The 8,278-nt window shown below is 42.1% G+C and overlaps 1 protein-coding gene across 2 annotated transcripts in view; it reads right to left on the reverse strand.

Moving 5' to 3' along the window:
* The window catches only part of AP1G1 (adaptor related protein complex 1 subunit gamma 1), a 38,677-nt gene extending 30,516 nt beyond the window's left edge, over window positions 1-8,161 (reverse strand). For both annotated transcript variants that reach the window (XR_015773766.1, XM_005531916.3), the window contains exon 1: window positions 8,028-8,161. The gene's annotated coding sequence lies outside the window, so the exon portion shown is untranslated. The remainder of the gene's footprint in view (window positions 1-8,027) is intronic.
* Window positions 8,162-8,278: the final 117 nt, after the last annotated feature.

Raw genomic sequence — 8,278 nt, forward strand, 5'->3', positions numbered from 1 at the left:
TCTGCCTGGGTCACCATTCCCCCTTAACAGTGTCATACATTTTAAGCATTGCCATATAAGAAAAGGATGTGCATTCAGGTACTGCACTAACTGGCTTACATGGTACCACAGAACAGAGGGGCTGGGACACAGAGCTAACAGGGGATTTCTTTGCTTGCAGAAAAGCAGAGAGAGATGCATGTACAAGTAAAGGTGGCCTTACAGTAAGCTAGACTAAGGCAGCTCTGAGTCCCGATTATAAACTCATACATACACTAGGCCTCTTCAGCCAAACCATGTAGACTCCTCATATGTAAGTTCTCCATCTTCATACTTTAAAAAGCTTGAATTTACAGAGACACAAAGCATTCGGTTTTGAAAATGGAAAAATAGAGATATTCCTCCTGCATAAGGAAACTCAGTCCCAAAACGCTGACAACGTGTAGGATCAATACTATTGGACACAGTCATCCTTACTCTTGCCTTGTCTCTCCATGTGAATTCACAAACTTCCTTACATTACTGTGATATGAATAAATTAACAGTTGTTATGCACTCATGCTGCACTAACAAGCGTAATAGTTACAGAGAAGTTAGAAATCAGTCTCCAGAACACGCCCTTCCATGACACTACCTTTGCTACCATGCCTGCATGTAATACAATTCTGCATCCTTTCTGAAGGGGAAGAGAAGTGAAATGCTGCATGCAGCACTTAAAGGGTAGATGTAATATTGAGGCATTTATATAAAATGCCTTATATTTTTTTGCCTATTATTTTCCTGAGAATTGGTTACACTCTGCGGAGTTTTGATTGCTGCAAAGTGCTCAGCTTGTGCTTTTCACAACAGTATCGTAAACTCAAAAATCTCTTTCCTGGGTGGCAACTGTCCATGTTAAGTGCTGAACTTTTAAGCCTGGACTCACCTACTACACACACATATCACATGATTCTAAACTGATCATGATAAGGCATGCTCTAGTTGGAAAATTGGGCAGAAGTTACAAAGATAAAAGCACTACTGCAGAAATATTCCACTGCAGTCTACAGGCAGTAATTTCATAATCACCAAGATCACCCGTGTGCAGGCTCATTCTAAAAAAGGTGAGTCCAGGCCTTCCACTGTGTTCACACTGACATGCCAGGGACAGTGCACCAACCTGCATATGCGAAAAACAGCCTGCCCCCTTCCTCCCAAAAGCAGTCCTCAGACACATCAGTCTGGCTTGTGCTAAGACAGGCAGCAGTGAGAACATGCAGCTTTGGGAGACCTCAGATGGAGTGGAAAAGAGGTGAAAGGTTCACTCCAGCAGGAATCCACATTGATGCTAAGGCACCCTAGTTAAGCTTATCTTACAATGTTGCTGTTCCTGAGAAGATAAGCAGTGGCTACTACTAGTCTAGCTATTAGAACAATAACTGACTCCTTTATTTAAAACAAAGTGTTCTTTACAAAGCTTTTGAAACACTAATACATAACCTGCAAACAAACTGAGGTTTGCCAACTATTTGTTCTGATACCACAAGCTGTTTTGTTCCTACTCTATATCTGAAGGTTTATAAACTGCTGAATGCTGATATCTGCAGCCTATGACTTTACAAACCCACTCCTTTCCTTGCCAGTGGACCAAAACCTTTCTGTAGGTATGTCCATGGAAGGCTTCAGCACCGTAAGCTTGGTCCTGGACAACAGAAAACAAAAGGAAAGACTGCCTAAACAGTTTTAGTCAATGGAAAAATAGAATTCAACAATGTTTGTCTCACTGAGAGAAGGCAGGTACAATGACAACAAATTGAAGATCTAGTTGGACTTCGCCTGAACATCATTCAGACATTGAACAAAGTGAATAGTCAGTATTTACAAATACCCTTGCATAAATAATTAGCAAGGCACACTGTAAAGATTATTTTTTGTCCTCATTTCACAACCACAGGAAGGCAAGCAGAACCAGCATTTTACAAAGCAAAGAATTGATAAATAAGACTCAAGAACCAATTTCTGAGGCTTCCTGCTGCACAGTTACACAGAGTCCAACCTGAAGGGCTGACTAAGAGCAACTGTATCTCACACAAACTTTCTGCCTGATGAGAACAGAACAATTCAGAACTGCTCTGATGGTGGACAAAATCAAGGACAAAAGATAGAGCTGTGATTTATTTTCCAGTATTCAGAACTTCTATCCTTGTGCTGCAACTACATACTTTTTTTTCATCAATATCAAATCATTCAGCTTTTTTAATATACCTTTGAATCCATTGCATACAAAAGGTTTTGCAACCATCTATGTAAAATAGTGTCTTCCCCTCACAAATCACCTTACATGTTCATCCTTGAAGCTTGAGCTCTTCTTGGGTACACTCTTCCAGTATTTCAATACAATGTAATTCCCATGCAATGTAGCACATTGTGTTTTCTTCTCCTCCACAAGAAAGTGTTCTCTTAATACCAAAAATTCTTGCATCAAGTACCTGTTCTTTGCCTTCAGTGACTTTAAGATTCTTCTGCATGCTAATACATCAGAAATCTCATGCAGTTTTGAAGTTCAGACATTTCAAGTAAGCGTAAGCAATAGTTACTGCAGATGAGAAGAAACTCTGAACATGAAACCACTTAAATTCAGAAACCTTACAGAAGAGATTAACATTTACCTGGTCTGAGCAATTCCAAAGCCTATTATAATGCAAACAGACCTTTAATTCAACAATGGGAGGACAACTATATCATCTAGCAACAGGAGACGGTGGAACTTCACTTTAGCTGGTGCCTAAGTGCTCCTTAAAACTTCCTCCAATGTAGCAAATCTTGTTCTTCAGGATTAGTTAATATTTTTCACCAGTACAGACACACCATTTTATTCTTTGCACATCAACATAAATGACAAGGCAGTTTGTAGAAGTTGTTACATATTTCCACCTTGGGTTTAAAACAGGTGTTTCCTTCAGCCATTTTTTTGTTAACTACAAGCTCCAGAAATCAGGGATGATCTCTGAAGACTTGAAAAGAGCCTACTAGTTCATATTTACATTATCTGGTAGGGTTGCATACAGAATTCTTCAACCTTATCAGATCTATTTTCCTCTTCTCACTTCAAAAGCCTTGCTCCTTAGAAGAACTTACTCTCAAGATCAAAACTTCTGAGAGAGTCGGAGACCTAATTCAGATTAGTTCAAGTTGTATAGGTGGCTGGTGTTTAAATTCCTTAGAAAACAGAATTCCACCTTCTTCCCTGCAATCCAGAGACTAGTAAAGGTGTCACCTGTCACTAAAGGACATGGAATGATTCACACGAACATGTCTCAGTGGTATGACAGGAAAAGAAGTAACTTTATTTTTTGGCTCCAGTATTTATAGATTCTTGACAATGAGCAGGGATTGGATAACTAAGTTACGACCTTCCCAGTCACACTGGTCATGTGAAATGTCCATCAAAGGACATTTCTTAGAAGGAATGTGTAAACACTTATGTTTACAGTTACTTTCCTGGGAAAGTAACTAAAACTATGAAAACAAGATCAGAAGGTTTAGTTTTCAGGGCGACAGTCACCTCCCTCCGCTATTCAGGAATCCTTCCCCTGAACTAATAAAAATACATTCCCTCTCTTTGTGTAACTTGTTCCTACTATCCAAAAGTGGAAAAAAAATAACAATCTTCATGTTTTAAAACATTTACTTTTCATTTAAACTGTACTGATAAATTACTACTTTCTCCTCTTTTATGGTCTGTTACTAGTGAAGCTTGTCATGTTTGAAAGTTAAAGATTTTATTCAACAGGCCATTGTACCAAAAATACGTGGGTAGAGAACTTTACCAGGAGTCCTGCTTAGAACAGTCACATTCAAATATGATGGGTCACCTTTTACATTTACAACACACACGTAATATTACCAAAACCCACCTTGAAAATGCTCAACTGCTTCAGCCAAGCTATATTCCTCTCTCAGGAATTGCAGAGCAAAGACAAAAGACAGTCCTTAAATGCTGAGTTGAGAACACATGCTCTGGAAACTATCTGGAAATGTTAGCTTACATTTAAAATATCTAATGTCTCTAAGACAATAAAACTTTAAAAATTAACAGTTGTTTTAAAACCTCTTTAGGACAAATGATCAGACATTTAACATTTTAACATTCCACTATTATTTAGCCTTCAATTCTGGAAACATTAAGACATACAGGCCATCAAAATTAATGAAATTATTCACAGAAGAGGTCTACTGTTTGGGGAAATTATCCAAATTTTCACTTGTGGTGATATACACACCAACTTACAGCTTCTCCTGTAAATAGCATTTCTGAACTTAGTTCTGACTAGAAAACACCCAAAGCCTGAAGACCCCAAGGCTGAAGCAGCATACATTTCAAACACATCTAAAATACACAACTCAAGCTGCTCCACCCCAATGCATGCGTAAGCAATCACACTCCTCAAGCAACCCCAGCTTTTGGGAACTTACACAACCAACTCCCAACCGAATCAATAGCAGAACTCTCCGACTTGATTAGGTTCAACTGAATCCAGCCTAGTACACACAAGAGCAGAGGATCTGTCCAGACTCCATGAAAGGAGTAATTGCAGTGTTGACACCCACCACTGATGGTCTCAACTCTATACAGCTATCAGTAGGTTTCCCACTTCTATCAGACATGTAAAAAGAAAAATATATTATCAGGAAAACCAGAAACACACTCTCCAAGTAGAGATGAGGGTGTCAACAAATGCAGAGATATTGGCACATGATCCAGTATTATCAGTATTTATACAGATAACAGTAAATATTAAATTATTGTAACTATTTATACAATAAGCAACAAAGCAAGGAGCACCATCATCATCAAGAAATTGATGAGTTGAACACAAACGAGTTGAGAGAAAGAGCAACCAATCATGTAACATGCTAAGTGGGACAATCTCTTGTGAGGAAAAAGCTATTGAATGCAATAGAGAACTAGAAAGCAACATCAGAAAATCAAAAAGCTATTAAGTCAGCAGGGGGCTTCAAATAAGAAAAGGCATCAGAGTTACACTTTACTTTATGCAGACAGCTGAAGGAGAGTGGGGAGGCCAAATAAGAAAAAAGTACCCCAAAACAAGGGCTAAAAAATAGTCTTGGAAGAAGAGATGGTCCCACTTCCAGTTACATTTTAAAAAAAAAAACAACTCACCAACAAGAAATGCAGCACAACAGTAAGCAAGGCTCAGTGCTGCTCAAGGGCTGAGAGGAAGAGGAAAGGCAGGACAGAGATTGAGGACATTGCACAGATCCCACCCAATCCCACCCCTGAACAACTGCAGACCCCTTCCCACTCCCTGACTGAGGCATGGCCCCAGAGTACCAGTGAGCACTGGATGAGGTATCCCATTCCTGCACAACTATGCACATACACCAAACCCAGCAACTCCTGAACTGCCTTAGGAAGACACACTGAGCTCCCAATCAGAACAAACATCAACCTCAACGACTGACAAAAAAAAAAAATTAATATCTCCCTTTTTTTTAGAAGCTAAAAAATGTAGGAAGAAGAATTAGCAGAGCTACATAGCTGATCACCATGACAGATAGAAGCAGAGCTCCAGATTTTCTGGCCACTGTTTCAATACTTCAACCACCATTGACCTACATTATCTCTGTATTTATCACCTACTTCTAATTTTCTCTCTATTTTAATCTATGAGGTAATCTGGCTATTTAACTTCCTGTTCACTTTCCCGCAGAGTTAAACTTTAAATGAAATTTTTAAAAGCCACTACTTTGTCACAAAAAAACCCCACACCCTTCTTTGTCCTAGCTAATGCCAGATAAAAGACAAGATGCCACAATTTTACATTCATTAATATAAACTTTACAACAGGTCATGTAGCTTCAGCTATGCCCTAGGAAGTTCTAATTTTTGATTTTACCTGTAGCATTTCTGCCAAGTAGCAGATACAGGTTGCAGTAGTACCTGTGATATCAGCAGATTCACTTGTAGTCACATTACTTAGCTCTGTTTTGCGAGTTACAGACTCATCATATATTTACTTATTAACTCAAAACTCTCCTCCAGCGAAGCAATGCTCCTACCAAGGCAGGAGAGAGCCTTTTTCCCAGAGAACAGCTATCATCTAGAACAAATTAGCATCACCTGGATTCAGATGAAATTGCTCAATCATTAAAAAATACGTTGAGATCAAACAACCCATCCCCTGAAGTTATACAGGGCCAGCTCACAAATACAAATATTAACGCTGGAGAGGAACAAGCAGCTTTACTTAGTGCCATCACTTTTAGCAGTAGTAAAGATTTGCATGAGCCCTCACACCTAGAAAGGTGTCCTTCCAAACCTGAACTGCACTAACCAGGGTGGGCTCTGTGTGCCTGTCAACAGGCAGCCTGGACTCCTGTGCCACTGCCCACAGCCTTCTCAAACCATGGCCTGACACACTCACCAAACTCATCCTACAGTGATGCCACTGCAAAACGCGGTACACAAAGGAGCTACCAAGAATCAGAACATTTTTGTTATCCCTTAATCTCTCACAGGAACTACAAAGGTACTACAGGATCTTTCCATCTCTACCATGCCACCTTCAGGAAAACAGATCAGCAGTCACAGGAACAGAAAAGTAAAAAAAAAAAAAAAAAAAAAGAAAGGAAAAAAAAAAAAGAAAGGAAAAAAAAGGAGAAAATCTGAAAGTTATCTTACACCTTGGAAACACAAAAGCTGAATCCCTTCACAAAACAATTACCCAAGACCTATTTTTCTCTTCTCAAGAAACAAGAATTTAAATACCTTTCCTCTCCTCCCACCACAGAAAGAGGGAAGATTTCATACCGAACTCCTCAGAAAAAAAACCCACAAAATCTCCTGCCATGATTCAACTCTCAAGTTCCCAGTAAGTTTTCAAATCCTGTGCCAAACACCAGAGAGTACATGAGTAAATGAACAAAAGAATTTGGCAACAGAATGTGATACACAAACAAAGGAAAAAATACTAAGTGTAGTTTAGAGGAGCAGCAGCAGGGAAATGGGTACAAAAAGCTTTTGTGCTCTAGCACACAGAAATTAATCACAAAAAAAAAAAAGGGGGGGGGGGGGAAATGAAACAACACAAATTTCCCTGCCATTTTAAATGTAGGATATTCCTGGCATCCCTAAAGGATTCCCTGCATTTGCAGGGGAAAACACACATATATTTTACTGTCTAAGCCGCTATGGATCAAACACCTTTTGGCCACATATGTGACAGTTGTTATCCTTTCAAAGATATTCCACTGGGATTCTGCGCTGTCCCGTTAATATTTCAAGCATCAGAAAATGAAATTTGTTGCTTAGCATTTTTACGCATCACTTTCAACACAATAAAGCACACACCTGTTCCATCTGTTAACTTTAAAAACAACGTCTACTAGAAAATAAATTACAATTTATCTTGTAGCTCGTCCAAGAACTCAACCGGCCTTGAAGGGACTTGAAGGCGCCCTTACAAACCGGCCGTCAGACAGCAGCTCACTGCAAATACCTTTAGCCAGACAGAACATCTCCTGCTTCCATTAAAACCCATGAACGGTAAGTACTGCAGATGCTGTAATACTGAGGGGCGCTTGTGCAACCTAGGCAATAATACACCAAGGGAAGGACGGGCACAAGTCCCGGCTGCTCCCAAGCCGGCACCGAGCCACAGCACAAACCAGCTCCTGAGGTAGCGCTCCCGCTTCAGCTGCGTGCTACCCCCGAGCTCCGGGGACGGGCGCCGAGGCAGAACCCGCACCACCGTCTTCTCGGCACAGAACGGCCACGGCAGGCACGGTCCGCTCCCGGCGCTCGAGCAGAAGGCCCAGGGGCGCAGGGCAGAGTTCGAAGCGGGCCGGACCGCCGGGCAGAGGCAGCGGCGCCGGCAGAGGCGGCGAGAGGGCACGGGGCGGCCTCGCGGACAGAGCGGCCGAGGCCCAGCCGCGGAGGTCGGGGCGGACAGAGGCCCCAAGACTCGCGCGGCCCCGGGCGGCGGGACCTGGAGGTCAGGGGAGGCCCAGCCTGGACAGCGGAGGCTCGAATCAGTCCCACTCACCAGGCCGGTCCCTGCAGCAGCAGCGGCGGACAGAGCAGGGCATTCAAAATGGCGGCGGCGCGGCCGCAGCACTGATACCGCAGGCGGAGGGATCCGCAAGCCGGCTCGCTCCCCGCCACCCCGCAGGCTCTCCTGACCGCGGGTGAGACGGTGGCCGTGCCGGGTTCGGTGGGAACGGGACCGAGAGGGCAAGAGGGCGGGGCAGCTCCGCCGGTGGCGGGACGAAAAATGCCGCTTGCACTACTTTTCTT

Source organism: Pseudopodoces humilis, chromosome 14 (assembly GCF_049639895.1).
Source record: "Pseudopodoces humilis isolate 2021_Gansu_Grassland_sample_001 chromosome 14, ASM4963989v1, whole genome shotgun sequence".
NCBI lineage: Eukaryota > Metazoa > Chordata > Aves > Passeriformes > Paridae > Pseudopodoces > Pseudopodoces humilis.